Source organism: Podarcis pityusensis, assembly GCF_964106645.2.
Source record: "Podarcis pityusensis genome assembly, chromosome: 6".
NCBI classification, from domain to species: domain Eukaryota; kingdom Metazoa; phylum Chordata; class Lepidosauria; order Squamata; family Lacertidae; genus Podarcis; species Podarcis pityusensis.
Genome location: NC_138030.1, coordinates 32,440,033 through 32,456,649, shown reverse-complemented (window position 1 = coordinate 32,456,649; position 16,617 = coordinate 32,440,033). Strand labels below are relative to the sequence as shown.

At 44.5% G+C, this 16,617-nt stretch overlaps 1 protein-coding gene across 8 annotated transcripts in view; it reads right to left on the bottom strand.

Annotated features, from left to right (window-relative positions):
* The window catches only part of NAV1 (neuron navigator 1), a 278,232-nt gene that overhangs the window by 230,431 nt on the left and 31,184 nt on the right, over nucleotides 1-16,617 (bottom strand). Inside the window, exon 1 of one of the 8 annotated variants that reach the window (XM_081009766.1) lies at nucleotides 11,092-11,203. The exons of the other annotated variants lie outside the window; for them this stretch is intronic. The gene's annotated coding sequence lies outside the window, so the exon portion shown is untranslated. Of the gene's footprint in view, nucleotides 1-11,091; nucleotides 11,204-16,617 lie in introns of those variants that run through there. 8 annotated transcript variants of the gene reach the window in all.

The window sequence follows — 16,617 nt, the reverse complement described above, 5'->3', positions numbered from 1 at the left end:
CCAACTCTCTACCTTTTGATCATTCAGCGCCCCTAGCATTTAAAGCAGGCACCCACCCAGGAATTAGGAGCCTCTTCTTCTAAGATTGGCAGGTCTTTGCTGAGAAAAGCTCCTTTGTTTTTAATAGCTGCAAAAACCAAGAATGTGGATCGTCCTGTAATAGGGCTTTAAAAGGCAAAGAAATTGCCTAAGGGAAAGATGCTGGCAACCCTAGTTTCTTATGCTTTTAATGTTCAATGGGCTGATCATCTATGTTAATAGCAAGGTCTTTTTTTATAGGTTCAGTCCCATTTGCAGAAGAGGGTGCTCTGGGGTCACCTGGTCTTGGAAAACAAGGAGAGAAAGCCTCTCTTCTTCCAGGTTCAGTAAGTGCCATGGTGGCCTTTGGGGGCCAGAATCGTCCCACAGCAGCTTTGATGGAGAGCCGGGTTCAGACTTTAAGAGGCCCTAAGCACTGAAAAGGTTTTGCTGCCCTCCATATGCAATTCAAAATAAAAACAATATTAAACCATAACATCATTTTAAACAACAAAAAAGCATAGATGTATTACAACACATGAGTGGAATCTGATTTTCTCCCATTATGTTGATCTCTATTAGTAGAATGCCTCCTGGTTTAGGGTGGATAAGATTTTTTTTTAAGAACAGAAAAATGGGGGCAGAGTGTGTAGTGGCATGTAAGGAAGTCTAAGAAACACCTGGTTTCCTCCCATGATGCCTAATGTCAAATTCTTTCCAAATACTTTTTTTCCTTTGTCTGGTGCCCCTGTTTTGCTGGTGCCCTAAGCATATGCTTAGCTTGCCTATTGGGTAATCCAGCAGGGATCCCAACTGGCTCCAGTTATAGCTCTTTATTAGCTCAGTGGTATTGGATGGATATAGCAAGCTTCTGAGCCACACAGAACTCCTCCTTGGGCAAGAAAGATGTCCCTTGAAATATTGCTGTTTATCATTCCAAGGCAGCCACTCTGTTGAAATCCTATCATTTGGACAGTTCAGCATCCCATCTGGATCAACAGAGCTGGGCAGGGAGAAGGAACTATTTTCATCCATGCCCATTCTCTGGGGCACTGAAGCATAAGCAGGAAAAGAAGCAGTTTCTGCTATCTTAGCATATTGAAAGAAACAAAATAAATGGCTATTTTTACATGATCTGATATGCTATGAAGCTGGACTGCATTCAACAGAGTAATAATAAGAAAGATGGATTTCCGCAAGCTGCCTCACTAACTTTACATTGTTCTGAGCTATGCTTTTCTATGATTCACAGCAGGCTTTAGTGTGGCCTGGCCATTGATGGGGGACAATGAGCAGCGGAGGGCAGTTGGATGCTCCAAGCACCTGGGATATGAGTCACATCGCATCCCCAAGAGGCATCTAAAAATGCTTCACCTTGGGTGACTATAGCAGAGTATGTGCAAGGAGAGCTCTTAATGAGCTGCTTAGCATTGAAGGAAGGAGGGCAGGGAGGAATAGAACTAACTTCATGAGTTTTCCCAGGGTGCTTGCTTCTGCATCCCTTCAATATCTCTCCACCTTATATATGTATCAATGCATATATTATGAGGAAACCACTATAAACATCTCCTGTCCTCCCTATCTAAAGGAAACTAATCCCATAAAGACGTCCCTGAATAATGGGGTTATTCAATAGTAGGATGTTATTTAGAAGTAGGATGAAAATAGGACCAGAGGGCTCTCTCACCAGCACCTGCCACCCTCAGTCTGGTGTATATAAGTAAGAAATATTTCCCTTACTTTCACACCCTGCTGGATTCAGGACTAAAGGCAGAGTGAAATTGTGAAGCCATCTCCTTGTTGCACAACCCAGTTATTTCATCCCTCTTTAGCTCCCTGGTTGCCTCAGAAGGGGAAGGAAAGAACAGCATGCCTTATTTGAGTTTTGAAGTCACTTCAAGTTCACTCAGAGATCCAGCCAAGCTGCTTCCACCTTCACTGGTTCTCCTGGCCTGCTGTTCTTGCTCTCCAGAAAGTTAGCCAGGTAGCTCCATTCTGACCAGACTCAGTCAATGTGATAACCCTCCGACCTCAATGAAGTTTGATCATACCTTGAGAGGTCAGTTTCTCATGGCATCTCTCCTCCAGCATCCTCAGCTGGAGCTGGCATGGTCCTGTCACCCTGTCATCTCCTCCACCCTGTGGTTTGTGGGACAGCTGCGATCAATTTATTTTCATTAGCACTCTGAAATCACTTCCTTTTTAAAAAGCTAATTGGAAGGGGACCGAGTGAGAGCAAAGGATGGAGCCAATTATCTAGGTCAAGCCTGCGTCCTGGTAGGCTCCATGAACTAGCTTTCACTCTCTTAGAAAAGGTGTGACACAGCACTAATAGGGACTCTTGCACAGCAAGCCTGGGCTTGGCTCACCTGCTGGAAAAATGTCAATCCACTAATTGCATGGCCCACATTGTCAGAAAACAGTTCGCGATAAATGAACCAGAGCTAGCCTGTGAAGAGGCAGAGCTTGAGGGCGTTTCATAGCAAACATGCATACCCAAATCAACCATTTAAATTAAGTTTATTGTTTTGCTGAAACTGGAAATTTGCTAAACACCTTGGGGGCATTTTAAACTTCTGCCTAATAATAATGTAATGACGAGTCGGTCCTTATGTGAATGATACTGGATACAAACCAGAGGGGGCATCTTTTATAATGAATCATATTAACAAAACAGAAAATAGGAGATTTGTTTTGTAGCGGGCCTCACCAAGCAATGATAACCTGCTGTGACAGCAGCTTATCTTAGTTAACAGTTATTTGTAATGCAGGTTAACTGTACTGATTGAAGGTTATTTATAATGAGGAGATATTCAACAGTTTTACCTCAGACTAGGGAGAAGCACTGTCTTGATGTGGAAGCACTTTCCAAGAAAAGAGTTCTATTTTCAAAAGCTAACATTGCCCTAGAGATAGGATTTGTATTCCATTTGTCTAATGAATGATACTGTGAGGGCAATGGGGGGGGGCGTCATACACATGGCGTCCTGACATCATGTGCTGAGCATCACACCTCCCACCCTAAGCTGGGCAGAAGCTTCCCAGGCTTTGGGAAGGAGGCACCAGATTTTAATACTTTAACACTCTGATTTACTAGGAACATTTAGGGGACTAGACTAGCCTAGTCCCTCTAGTCCACTGATAGCACGCCACTGGTCCAGGGTACAGCAAGCAGTTTGGGGGGTTCAAAGTAATAGGCAGATATTTTGTTCTATTCCTGTCCAATGCTGGATCCTGCATAAAAGGTTGGAGTACAGGACCACTGATAGTTTTGTAAGCAACCCGCTCCAACAAAGGCTGAGAGTTTTTTAAAGCTCTGGCTCTCTCCGACTCCACCCCTTTGTGACTAAGGGCTATGTCCACTTTTCCACTTGTCCTGTGCTTTTTAGGCACAGGCCCGAGTAGCTGTGCTTTCCCCCCTCAGTTTTCCCCTGGAAAACACAATCTTTGTCACTGAATCGGACCAAATGTCAATCCATGGAAAACCCAATGGCCATTTGGTTTGATTCAGCAGTAAACCATAGGTTTCCCTGGAGGAAAGCAGTGGGGCAGACAAAGGTGTGGACAAATCCTAACTCTAGATTCTTGAAGTACAACCCTGCTGGCCTGTAGACAGGCACTCATCCTTCATCCCCTAGCTTGCTATCTGGTGTGTTACCTGTGTCACCAGATTGGCAAAGTGCAAAATCCAAAGAACACAGAGTCCCTGCAGACACTTTGCAATGTTTGGCTAGCAGGAACAGGTGACCCCCTGGGCCAATGGAAAAGGTGCCTTAGACTGCAAGCATATCATACTTTTAAAGCACATTTCCTCCCAAATAATCCTAGGGAACTGTTGCTTGTTAAGGGTGCCGGAAACTAACTCTGTGAAGGGTAAGCTACAGTTCCCATGATTCAGGGTGGGAAGGGTATGCTCTAAATGTATGGTGTGTGCATAGCCTAAATATCAACGGAGGGAATGTCTGTTATCTTTACTGAGCAGTGGCTCAGTACAGAGCGAAGGACTGACCCCATGAAATAATTTTGTGACATTGTAGAAGGAAATAAGGTGCCTTCCAAGTTCAACAGCACTATCACCAAATACCCTCAGTCATCTATGCCTGTGATATTATCTACCCTGAATCCCCAGAATACAGCAATTTGTCAATCTAAATACAATTAAACAAACGTCAGAAGGAAGTGGTTTCTGTGCTGTCTTCTGTGGCTGTGCTCAGAAAAGGCTTAGGGCTGCTAAGTCAGCAATAACCTTCCTCTCTTCCTCTCTCTCTTTCTCTCTGCAGCTGACAAATGTGTTGTGCTTCTCTGGCCCACTTAGCTACTCTGCCAATTATTAGGAGCTGGTCCGGCTTCAGGCCTTGCCAGATGGACAGATGCCAAGGAGCTTGTGCTGCTTCTAATCCCTTTCCCAAGGGGACTGCAAACCTTAGAATGAGATTCAGCTGCCATTACCACAGCAACCGCTAATTCTGTGAATGGAGTTCGGAGCTTTTGTATCCTGTCACAGACCAGCGAATGCAACAGAGCATCCAGGACTTAGGAGTGCAAGGAGAGGGATAAAAGTCCAAGATGGAGCATGGCAGGCCCAGAAGGAAAGTCCATGGAAGGAATGTGCCAAAACAAAAAATAAAATAAAATAAAATAATTATAATTAATTTTTTTAAATGCCCAGGGTCTAGGGGATGGTTTCTTGAAGGCTAGGTGAAAACTCTAAAACATTCATAGAACCCAGTTCAAGGAGGGGAAAGGGGATTAGGAAGCTAATCCAGAACTGAAAGGATCTGGGGAAAGGATCAGATACTGATGGAGTGTCTAAGCAGAAGCTCAGCCATGAAATGTGCTTACAGCATTCCATATACACTAACACAATGTGTACATCCACTACATTAAAGGCTGGCCACACAAAGGATTTGTTTCAGCTGACAAAGTCAGTTAATTAAAAAAAAATCCTGTAACCCTCCTGACTGAAGTTGTCCATTTGTGTTATACTTATCTTGCTATCAAAATGTTAAAGTGGTGGATGAACCTGAATTAGTTGTATGCAAACAGTGATAAGGAAACTTCTCTGTTCTAATTTTAGATCATGTTCTTCTCATTTAAGATCATATTATCTCACAGAGAGGAAGCATGAAGGCAAACCAGTGGTGATAAGATGTGTGAAAATATAGCTCAAAAATAGGAAGGACTGATTCCAGGATTGGAAGAACAAGCCCTTTAAAAAAACAAAAAAACTGAGTGTGGGTGGGTGGGTTGTAGTGCAGAGTTAGGTGGACTTGGCTTGCTGTATCTTTTCCCCCTAGAACCTCAAGATATCCACTAATAGGAAACTTGTACAAAAGACATAGACTTAATGTTAAGGAATTCTGAAGCCAGCCAGTGGTTTTCATTTCCAGAACTGAATGGAGCTCCCAGTCCTTCGGCACCCAAATCCAAGCTTCCTTCATTTCTGCAATATAACTTAGGGTAGGGAGAGGGGATCATGTAGTTGCTGCTTTGTAAAACAATTGCGAGTCAGAAGTCCTTGCTAATCTATTACAAACAACCCAGGTATTTGTCTGATCCAGCAGGGTTCTTCTTATACCTGTAGATCTAGATCTGCACATTGCCTCCACTTGGGTTACAGTATATCGCAGTCTTCTCCCCTGTGGGGCATGTTAGGGTGGGAGTGCTTTCGCCAAGGCCACCCAGGAAGTTTCATGACTGAGTGAGCTTTAAACTCGGTTCTCATGCCATCAAACCCAACACTCTCATAGTGCTGGCTCACAGAGACTTGCATTTAAAAATCTGTTTGGCCTACATCTTTTTGGTGCAAAAGAGTAGGAATGGCTGGCTCTCTCCTGTTAACTCCTTCCACCATCACCTTTTAAGAAGAGGGCAGAAGAGGCACTCAGGCATTGAGAAACAGTCTTCGGAGTGACCCTAATCCCAAGCAAGTCTTCCAGCTTTTCCAGGATTTCTGCCTGGCTTTTAGGGGGAGAAAAACACCTCTCTGAGGTTAGGAGCAAACAAATAGCATTTATGAAAGCCACACACATGCAGAGGAGAAATGATGTGTCAAAACTCTCCTCTGCCTTTCAGCCCCCAGCACATTAATATTAGCTTCACATTCAGGCCAAGAGCCCAAACCTTGGCAGGGGATCAAGTCCCGCTCTGATCCAACTCTTGGATAAAGCAACTAACAGGCTGGAGTAATGCCATGAGTACTGATGCAATTTCCCTGGTGTAACCAGATGAGGATCTGGCTTGGACTAGAGTCACTGAACGTGAGCCATGTGTGCAAAGCAGTCACCTCCCTCTCTAGTCTGCTCACACCAGGAAGAATGAATAACCAAGAGGGAGTTGCTGTTACACAACTGACACAAAACTTTTTCTACAAACATGGGTATGATCAACAGAGAAAGGTACTTTGGGAGGAAAACAATCTTCCAATTGAACCAGAGCTTGGGCAGCAACTTTAATAGCCAAGTTAACAACCCACAGACTCATCACTCTTCAAGGCAGCACCCCAGGGACCAAACTGAGTTCAGGATTTATAAGCCTGAACTCCCCCCCCCCCAATTACTGCAGTACAATCAAGCTGCTGGTCATATGTACATTAACTCTGGTTCTGGATTTCACAAGATCATGACTCTCACAAATTCCATGTTCATGAGATGCCTAAGGGAGGCGGGGAAGGAGCACAGGCAAATCCTACAAACAGAAAATGGTCTGGTCTCCTTGCTCATTTCCTCGTGCAACAATGACAATCCATGGAAAGGGATGAGCTGAAACCAATATATTTGGAAATTGGAAGTGAGAGGGAAAGGAATGTTATTCACCAGCTGGCTTCTGAGTCATGCCTCACTTACAAAAGTCGTTCTTAGACCCATCATAATTGTGCAATTTACCCCATCCATCAGCTCAAGTCAGAATGAACAGGACAGACTTCACATGGCAACTGAAAGATCACACTGAGGTCAACATGGTGTATGCGTTTAGAGAAAGAAAACTCCATTATTTCACCATCGCTGAGAAGGCCTCAGGAGGCAGAGGTACCTAGAAATGGACCTTCAGTTAAGTTTTCTGTCAGGCACATTCCTGCAGAGAAAAGCCACTCTTTAGAAAAAAAATTAATTGAAAAGACCACCCTTCAAGTATCCTAGTCCAGGAATGGGGAACATGTGACTCTTCAGATCAGGGGAGTTATAGTCCAACAACACTTGGAGGGACACAAGGTCCCAGTCCCTGCCCTGGTCCCAAGTTGTTTAAGGTTTTAACAACAAAACTGAGCCCAGAAACAAACTGGTAGCCAGTGCAAACTCTTTCATTATATTCAGGGGTTCTGCTGCTTCATCCCCTCTCAACTACAGAGGAAGGTTGCAGCTGAGTGGTAGAGCATCTGCCTTGCACACAGAAGGTCATGGGCTCAATTCCTGGTAGGGCTGGAAAAGACAACTGTCATTGTAAATGACACTGTGCTAGGTGGACAGGTGCAAGGTTCTGAGTCACATTCCCATGTACCTAACTTCCAGACTACATGCTTTCTAGTGTTTTTACAGCCTGCCTTGCTGTGGGGGTGTCAGGTAACAACTCCCCCCTTATTGAGCCTAACTGAAAACACTGCAGGCTGGGTCTACTGGGATCATCCTGGCAACAGCTCCCTCCCACAGCTAAGAACCCCGCCCTCTGAATTGAAGGACTAGGATGCTGGTGACAATGATCCAGTTTGTTTTTAAAGATCTTCTGCACAGGAGGGAATGGGCAATTGTGTGATCAGTGTGCAGAGAAAGGCAGAGCTCAGTGGGAGTGCATACTGGCCTAAAACAAAGAAGGTGCTGTTCTCCCAGTAATGCTGATGCTTAAAATTGAAGCTAGCTTTGTCATAGTGTGTCATCAGAAGCTTTGAGAATCCTCCGCAGAGGCTGTTGAAGCAGCCAGAGCTTTATATTAAAAAGGTGAAAGACTCAGAGGTGACCTGCTAGAAAAGCACTCCTCAATTCTAAGCAAAAAATCCAGCTGCTTTATTTTTAAAGAAGCTCTGGATTCATCACTGAAAGGACCAAATGCCTGAAAGGATCGAATGCGCGTATGATGATCTTCACACAATGGGGCAGGAAGCAAACCTGTTGCTTGGCAACGCAGCTCTGAAGGCTTCCAATGGACCAGAAGCTGATATTAGGCAATGTTCTCTGAGCAAAAGAGAAATAACCAGATTGGAAGAGAGGATGGCTTTAAAAGATGCTTAGATAAATCCAAGGAGGATGAGTCTATCAGTGGTCACTTGCCACATGGTGATGCTCTGCCTCTGCTGCTGGAGACAGAACGCCTCTGAATGCTTGCTGAGAATTGCAAGTGGGAAAGTGATGTTGCACCCAGGTCCTGCTTGCAGACTTCCATAGGCATCTTGTTGGCAATTGTGAGGAGAACAGGATGCTGGACTAGAGGGGCATTGGGCCTGATCCAACAGGGCTCTTCTTACGTTTAAAGGAACCTGTCCTCAAGAATGAGGAATGGGAAAGGGACGTCAACATATTCTGCATGGAGTCTAATAAGGTTTACATAGGAAAAGTAAAAAAAAAGCACCCCAACACCAGCCCCATCCTTGTTAACCCAGGGCAGGCAATTCCAAATTCTGGGGTAAACTAGAGATAAGGAGTATTAGAAGAACAGGAGTCCCTCGAAGACTTAATGTTCTAGGAGAATGGTGTGGCAGCATCCCAGAGATGCACTTTGGCATGGTGAGATCAAATATGCAGACCCTCCAATGGGCGAACAACTCTCAGCAATCCTTTTGCGGAAACGGCAGGCCAAGTATAGACTTCAGGGCAAATTTCCTATGTCAACACCACTTTGCAAGTGACTATTCCTTAACTGAGAGAGATCTGCAGTTGGAAGTGTGGTTGAGAACACACTGACTTTCTTGAAGTTCCTTCAATTCAAGGACAGGGGTCCCCTGCAGGTGGGCAGGTGCAGTTGTGCTTATATCCAATGCACAGGCCTCCACATGCATCTAGTCGGCCAATGTGAGAACAGGGTGCAGGATAAAGTGGGTCATTGGCCTGATCCAGCTAGCTCCTCTTGCGTTTTTATGTTCTCAGGCCTGGTGGCCAAATGCCGCCCTCCAGGCTTTTCTGCTGCCCCTTGAACATGGCCACAGTGAAGGCAAAATGCTTGGGGACGTGAGAATGTGGTGGGTGGCAGGGGTTAAGCGGTGCAAGTGAGGGACTGTACAGCTCATGACTCTATATATAGGAGCTTGGCATCATCACATTTATATGGGAGCTTAGCTTGATCTCATTTGTTGCCTCCACCATCACTGCCCTTACAATAAAACACAATATAATAATTAAAAGCTAGAGGTTTGTTCAAACTAGGAATTAAACAATTATGTGAAGTAGTTAGTAAACATATGCACATTTATTTGCTTTGTATAATTTAATCAGAATACTAATTATGCTTTGCCTCAGTGATTAAAAAAACAAACGGCACAGGAAGCACAAAGATATAATGGCACAACTAGGCAAGAGCTCAGATGGAAAAGGTGGAATCATCTTTCAACGGGTACCCCTGTATAAATCAAGTGAAACCCTGTTCAGCACAATGGAGTAACTGCATGCATGTCACCTGGGTGTCCAGAGGAGAGGCATTAGCCCTAGTGCCATCACCTCTCAATAGTATCAATGTAAGTACTGTTTTCATCCTTCTTAACATCAGATCCCTCCTAATCCCCACTCTGTGATTCAGCTCAACACTATCCAAATCCATCTGTACAGAAGCTACCAGAGGGTATAACCACACAGACTCACACAGCCTTTCTCCCTTGGCTGCACTATTAAAAGGAGAAAGAAGGAAGATGGGACCAGGAAAGGCCTGGCAGGGCTATTATTATCACAACTCAGCAAACAAACATGGGATCTCCCCTTGATAGCTCAGCTCTCCTCTCTTATTGGTCTTAGCTACTCATCAGTGATCCCATTACACACTTAACCCTCTTGACTAAAGCCTGGCCTTGTATCTATTTATTGAGATTACACCTTCAGATTCTCCGTCTCAGTTACCAGTGGAGGCCCTAGGTAAATCGGAGATTAAACAGAGGAAATTGATGGCTGAATGGAAGGGCAGAAGCAAGATGCCATGACTGTGAGGGGTGGATGTGGACTGAATCTAAGAAAACCGAAGTTTTGCCGGAGAGAAATATGTAGGTTTCAGTTAAGGCAGGGGTGGTAAACCTGTGATCCTCCAGATATTGTTGGGTTTCATCAGCCCCAGGCAGCCAAATCAATGCTCAGGGATGATGGGAGCAGCAAGGTCCAGAAGGAACACAGGTCCCTCACCTCTTAGTTATGGCGATCCAGCAGATGTGTTCAGTATAAGCTGTGCATGCCTTAGGAATACAGGGACTGGCAGAAGTGAATGCGGAACAAAGTACTGAAACACCAGGTGGAGCCTCAGCTCAAGAGTTAAGAACAGACCGAGCCCATTATGTTAATAAATGGTGCTTCCTGACGGGTGTTTATTATGGGATGAGTGCTCCTCCTGCATGGACTTTTTTCACAGTGTCCACACAACATCAGTGCTATCAATTTTTTGCCCTGATTTTCCCTTTCTGGTAAAAAAAAACAAAAAACAAAACAAAAAAACAAAAACCCTTGCTGCGCCTCTTGCCACCACCGGCAAAAAACACAAAACACACCAAGAACACCAAGCCGTAATAGCCTCGCTCATCCTCCCACTGTGAGCCGAAAAAGGGGTGCTGTAGCTGCCTGCCCAGATCAGAAGATCCGACTTTCCAGATTCAGAAGAGCAGGAAAGGACTCGCCTCCTGTCTCTCCTGACCCACCGTTCAGTTGAACTTTGAAACACCAACGGGAGGTGGGGTGGGCGGTGAGCAACCCTTTCCCCGTCCCTCCAGCGCCACGTGACTCTGGCGCCTAGATTCCACCCCACGTCCCTTCTCTCCTTTCCCGATGCCGGATCCCGGATCCCTCTCTAAGGAAGCTGGCGGCGCTGGGAAAAGGAAGAAATTAGAAGGAAAGCAGAGGTCGCGTGGAAAACCTGGATTGAGGTTGTAGGAATGGGCGCGCCAGCCAGCCTCACCTCGGTGCGCTCGGTGCCCGCGCCGCAGCATCCCTACGTGCGTTCGGCGTCACTCCAGGCAGCCTGGCTGACTCTGTGTGTGAGGAAGGGAAGAAACCCGCGAGAGCGCCCGGAGGCTGCACCTATTGAGCTGCTGCTGGTGGTTTCACAGCCGCGCTGTGGTTTCCCCCTGCGTTACGCGGAAGCAAAGCACGGTGCTTTTTATCTGGGGGATTTCTTAAGGCAAAAAAACTCCCAAATCCATTGTTAGCCAATGCCTTTATTAGGAGCGAACCAAAGGACCACAAAATGGCACAGAGTAGTGAACAAGCTTTCGAGTTCTCCGGAGTGCTTCAGCTGGCAAGGTGTTCCACGAAAAGCAGAAGAGACATTTATAGATCCAAGGCGTTTCGGATTCGGACCCCTACCGGTGCTTCGTAGGGAAAATTCGGAGGAACTGAGATTCAGCACTTAGATGGGCTAATGCTTCTTTTCTTATGCGTTGGGACAATAAATATTCCATTGCTTTTCACTTGTCCTCCCAGTTTTTGTTGCAGCTAAAAATGTTGCTATTAAATGTTGGGCGGTGAGAGGTTGGGGAAAGGCTTCTATTTTAAAATAGGCAAGTTATTAAAATGTGTATGCGTGGCCCATTCACTCTATTTTAGGACTGCCCTGGAAGAACGTCTGGAAGCTGCTACTAGTGCAAAATTATTTATTATTATTATTATTATTATTTCCATTTCCATACCGCTTTATATTTTTAAGGGGGGAAATCTCAAAGCGGTTTGCAACCTACATTAAAACATCAATTAAAACAATCCAGAACAAAACATCACAGCAGAAAGTCAAATATGAAGTATACATTCAAAGCAACATAATTAACAGGAAACTAAAATATTATCTAAGAGATTTCAAAATAAAACAATACAAATGAGGTCAAGGACAGAATGCACATTTTAATGCAGAAAAGTAATCAAAAAATTATCGGGCTCCGCTTTCCTTTGAACCATATCAGTGAGGCTGAGAGGGGGATCTTGTCATCTGGGCCACCCAGGACCTCCATGCACACTGCCCTAGCTTGCTAACACAGAAGTTTGGCTTCTTCCCTGAAGGCACACTCCATTATTTTGAGACAAACAGGTGCCAACAGAACTCTGATCTCTTTACAGAGGAAGAACGGAATATAATGGAAAGTTTGTTTGCCTCCTTAAGGTCTGGGCACTTATTTTTAAAGAAGCTCTTGAATTCTGAGCCCTGAGGAAGCCTCCAGGAAGCCAAACAAAAGGAACAAACTTGGTGAGACTACGGGAGGCCCTTTATGGCAAGTATCCCTGCTGGAAAACTTCCCCAAAATCCACTCTTGGGTTCCCATTGGCCCAAACCTGTACAGAAGCAGAAGCCAATGAAGTGATTCTTGGTCGGGTTGCAAGTAGTGGCAAGTTGCATTCAGATTATGCCAGCAATGCCCAGCAGGAGTAAGTAATCGCCTGTACTAATCCCCTGTACTACAGGCTCCTAGCATGATGACAGGACACCAACTACTCTCCCTCTGTGAACCCACAGTGCTTTTGGTGTGATATGCCAAAAAATGCATTTATCCACCAACTTCTGTTTCTCTGGCTCTGCATGTAAATCAACACAGCTCTTTGCAGCAAAGTGTGTCTGTGGCACAGACGTGGATTTCAATAGGAATGCACTATGGGGGAAGGATTAATCCTCCCCTTTCCCTGTGCTGCTGCATTTCTGATCCAGATTGCAGGCCCTCTGTGGCTGCTGTCAGTTTTAGAAAGAGGTTGGGAATCCCAAGCATGAAATTCAAAGACATGTTTAACATCAAGTCTAGTTTCACCTGAGTAACATATCCACTACACATGTAACCACACATGAAAGAAAGGAGGGGATTCTACCTTTCTGTAGGTTAAAGTGTGTTAGCAACAACTCTAGCAATGACAACAGCAGCCAGTTATATCATACTTCTGGCTTTCCAACTGATTTATTTTTAAATGTCTGGCCTCTCTTACAAGGACACACATTTTCAGTTCCTTGTTTGCAGCCTCTACTTCCCAATTTGCAGCAGACTTGCCGTTATAAACATGCCAATAGATGACCAAGGTCATGTGCGATGAAATTAAAGGATGAAAACAAGGCTGAAGTCACACGTATTGTTATCGCTCTAAGGGAGAAATGGAGAAAGCAGTCTGTGTAAGGGGCTGAGGCCACAGAAGAAGCATGGTAGCATGTGAAAACAGAGTTTGCTAAAGACAGAAGAATAGATAGAGTGATGGAACTAAGAATGAAGAATCCTATCTGCAGCAAGCCTCAGCTGGGATGCATAGACCTATCTGCATATCCCAGGAATGGCAAAGGAGGCTTTCTAAGTGCTATCAGCTGGCTGTTAAGTAGGATGTCAAGTCAAAAGAATGCAGTTGTCACCAAAGTCCATCCCTACAGTAAGAGCAGCACCTCTTTCCCTAGGGTTGTTCCCTGCCTTTCAGGAGGCTCTGGTGTTGGACAGCTCTCCAGTGCCGAGGCTCACTGCCAACAAACCTTGCAGTGTATTTTTCAACCAGTTTTTATAAGCACCTCCAGTGGCATTTGGGATCACAAAAGCCAAAAGAATACCCTTTGGGCTTCTAGTGCCTTAGACGACTGCATCCAGATGAGTGTGATGCAGAAGATATGCTGAATATACAGCTGTGGCAATGTAAGGGTCACATTCTCAATACTTGAGAATACTTCCCTAAGCCCTGATCCAATGCCAGTAGAATGATGTGCTGCTATAGTATGGCAACTGTCCACCTGCAGCCATTCCTTCAGGCTACATCAGCCAGAGAAGTGAAACAGCGACCCCCACCCACTGCCATCAGGCTGGGTAGGACCAATTGCCTTTTGACTCCTCCTCTCTCAGAATCGTCTCCCATACTGACCATGCCAATTCATCTTTAAGTGGGTTTTATGTAGCATTATGTCAGAGTTGGTGTCTTATTCTGTATATTTGCCTCTTCTCCCCTTTTTGAATTGTATCTGTTAGATTGTAAACCACTGTTTTGAGTGCACTGGATGGAAGATAATAGAGAAATACAGCTAATTAACAAACGAATGTTTTGCCCCTATATATAGCAGATGGGGTGGATTGCTTTCCTGCTGTTCACAATTTTTTATTTTGAAAGCAGGATTCGGTGAGCTGGCTTTGCACAGCAGGGACAGTGTATGGTCAGGAAAGACATTATAATAATAAACTCTAAAGGTTCTTGGAATGACAGAGAAGTGCGGGAGGAGCAGATTGCTTTGTTGCTCATCAAACCAGTGCACATGTGTCTGTGTTTAAAGGTAGCATTGGCTGAGCAGAAGGAAGAATAGTATTTTGTCATGTAAAAAGTGTAGCAGACACGGTGCTAGAAATGCCATGCCCCTTTATCAAAAACACACCCTTAAAGGAAGACCTCAGAGCAGTTCATGGCAAATAGCTGAGAAGTTCCATAGTGGGGAGGGAGAGGCAAACACACTCCACAATTGTGCAGAAAAGTCTTAAGTCAGTACCTGCGACAGACATTTGCTGTTGCCCTGCCCTTGAGGCTATGTTCTAAGGCTTGCATCAGTAGATCTATGGCATTGCTACAGGCTGCCCACGTCAAATACCTGTACTGAATGGACTGTGCACAAAAATGAAGCATTTGAAGCCTTGTTTGTGGAGCCACTGCTTTTCTCTCTCTCTCTTTTTGAAACTAATTTGTATTTGTTTTTACAAGCGTAGAGTTATAACAATACCAAATGAATATCCACATTTAGAGATTTCTCTGAATCTCTGGACTTCCCCACATCCCCTCCATGGGTCTTATTGTCAATGTTTTCAACTGCATATTATTTCATAATCAATATTTTGTATCTGTACATAGTATCTGTAGTGGTTGCTACATTACAAGTGTTATTAAAATCCTGCCAATGTTTTCATCTGCTTACAGTGGTCTCCTACATAAACGATAAAACTTTCCCATTCTTTCTTAAAGTTTTTGTCTTCTTGGTTCTAAGAAGTCAGGAGCCACTGCTTTTTAGATCCTTGGTTCTGCTTCCAACTCAGCAGCCCACCTCTGGCTAGTCATACTCAACCATTATGCTGTCACAGGAAAACTGGTCCCTTTCATTGGTAAGAAGTGGAAATAGATTGGATCATCTTCTTGTTTTCAATAAATAGGAACTGAAGATTCTCATTTCCTAGGGCAGGTCCAGGGGCTGCTAGCTAGTTTTGTTCTCAGTTGTGCCAGCATGACGCGTTCAAGAATGCTGAGGTAGGGCTGCCATAAATCTGGGATTTTCTGGACATTGCCGGGATTTCAAAGGCGCAGGTAGTGACATCTGGGGGTAATTTTCAGAAGGTGGCAGTTTGTTCTGGATCTTTGGCAAGTAAACCTAAGAATCACATATTTTTGAGGTTAAAAAAAGCTCAACAACTTTTGGGGTGCCCTGGTTTTTACTTTTTGAAACATGGCAACCCTAGCTGAGGCCCCACAAGCAGAAGAGAAGCCAATCTGGACAAAGTAACAGGAAGGAGGACAGCAGATAACCATTTGTTAACTCTCAGGCTGAACAGCCACTGAGTCATTTGCTTATGTCTCCACAGCTGCCATAAGGCTTAACCACAGCATCCGGCCCACAAGAATTTTCTCAAAGCCTGTAAAGGGAACATAAGCAGTGTATGTTTCCTCTGTTTGAACATATAGCAGGTGCCTTCTTAATGTGCTTGGATTAGGCTCTGTAGGCTCCACAATGAGATAATGGAAAGAGACCTCCCTGCTTCACCGTTTCAGACCTTGGAAATGGGAAAGGCTCAGCAGAGTCTTTGGCAAACATGCAGCATGAAGAGATTAATATGGTTTGGAGAGCTGTTAAAGGCATTAGCTCATGGTGTCTGCTCTTGTGTGCAGGTATACATATGTGCAGTGGGAAAGCCATAAACTAGGCTACGTGGCTACATTTCATTGTATCATACATTATGCTCTTTCAATGACCATCCACCTGCACAGGAATCTGCATCTACCAGAACCTTCTCTGGTGATTGAAATGCAAAGTGCCGGCTTCAGCAGAAAATTATGAAGTGACTAAGCCGGCAATGCTGTGTGCCTTCTTCAGGAACAACAATACTGTAAGAGGTTCTGGTTAAACAAAACAAATAACTCCTCCAAGGCCCATACAGCTGGATTTGCAGTTCTCTAAAAGTCATTTTTACAGGGAGTTACATACATATTAACAGAAATATATAAAAAAAGTTTTAAACCCCCCATCTGTTATTCTGAAAAATAAGCATACATAGCTGCACACCTGCTGCTGCAATGGTTTTACTGGCATATTTGGAAAGAATTGGTCGCTGTAGCTGTGGGCATTGCATCAAGATAAACAGGCAAAACCACTGGTGTAGGAGTAAGCACAATGAGCAGGAAATGCCATTCATGCATTCTCAAACACAGACCCATTAACATGCTTGCCACATGCCACAATCTACAAGGACTATCCTTGCCAAGAAGAGTACAGAGTTGTAGATGAGGCCCA